Source organism: Pteronotus mesoamericanus, unplaced genomic scaffold (assembly GCF_021234165.1).
Source record: "Pteronotus mesoamericanus isolate MK-2021 breed Mesoamerican mustached bat unplaced genomic scaffold, CSHL_Meso_final scaffold_705, whole genome shotgun sequence".
NCBI classification, from domain to species: domain Eukaryota; kingdom Metazoa; phylum Chordata; class Mammalia; order Chiroptera; family Mormoopidae; genus Pteronotus; species Pteronotus mesoamericanus.
In genome coordinates this window covers 11,625,335-11,625,966 of record NW_026555326.1, presented here as the reverse complement: position 1 = coordinate 11,625,966, position 632 = coordinate 11,625,335, and positions in this window count along the sequence as shown.

The window sequence follows — 632 nt, the reverse complement described above, 5'->3', positions numbered from 1 at the left end:
TACTCCTATTGGCAAGTTTTCTTAGAGTGATATTCAATTGTAGCCTTCCTGTCCCACCTACCCCTACCACCATTTCTTTCCTAGATTAATTGAAGGGTCATTTCTGGACTTCTCCAAAAGGAAGAAGGTTGCCACTAAAGTTCTGTTTTGAGTGGGGATGACTGAACTTCGGTTCTGAAAACCCTCTTGGAATTAGCAGAACAGTTGGCAGAGATATGGAAGGGAAAGGAAGGTAGGAATGAGGGATGGGAGTCAGGGATGTCCATATTTTAACTATAACTTGACTTTTTAAAGTCTTTTCATTTTTCAGAATGAATTAGCATGTCTCCAGGAATCCAGAGGGACCTAAACTAAGTATTTGATGTTTATGAAACAGTTTTGAACTTTTTCACTCAAATTCTGGGAGTAATAGTAATAACTATTTAGTGCTGTGGGTGAAAGGGAAGCTTCACACTTGGAATTTTCAATGTTGGAGTGTTTCATTGATTACAGGAATGGGTCTGGCTAAGAACTGTAAAACTCTTCCTGGGAGTAGCTTCTTTATCTCTCTGTGGGAGCTACTGGCTAAGTAACTACTCTAGAAACATGAATGGAGGCATATTTGCTGTCCATTGTCAACCAGAGTGGTAAGT